Source organism: Penaeus monodon, chromosome 19 (assembly GCF_015228065.2).
Source record: "Penaeus monodon isolate SGIC_2016 chromosome 19, NSTDA_Pmon_1, whole genome shotgun sequence".
In the NCBI taxonomy this organism is placed as follows: Eukaryota; Metazoa; Arthropoda; class Malacostraca; order Decapoda; family Penaeidae; genus Penaeus; species Penaeus monodon.
Genome location: NC_051404.1, coordinates 10,941,957 through 10,942,269, shown reverse-complemented (window position 1 = coordinate 10,942,269; position 313 = coordinate 10,941,957).

Below are 313 nucleotides of genomic sequence, written 5' to 3'. Positions count from 1 at the left end.
CGCATGTCCGTACACCTACGTGCTTGCCCTTGCGGTGCGGCATCGGGTCCCATCCCAAGAGAACCAAGTCAACAACAGCTCTATGACGTTGTGTGTCTGCGGCCGACGTCACGGTGGCTTGTTCGCGACCGACGCGTTATTGAGGGAGAGGCTTCTCGGGTGCGGAGGCCGTGCGCTAATTTGCTTGTTTGTGGTTTGAGTGTGCTTTGGGTTGGTTGGTTGTTTTGGTTGTTATTGTTGTTGTTGTCGTTTTTTTATGGGATGTGTTCTCCTTTTTTTGTGGTTTTGGTTTGGTGAGTCGTTGACTTTCGAA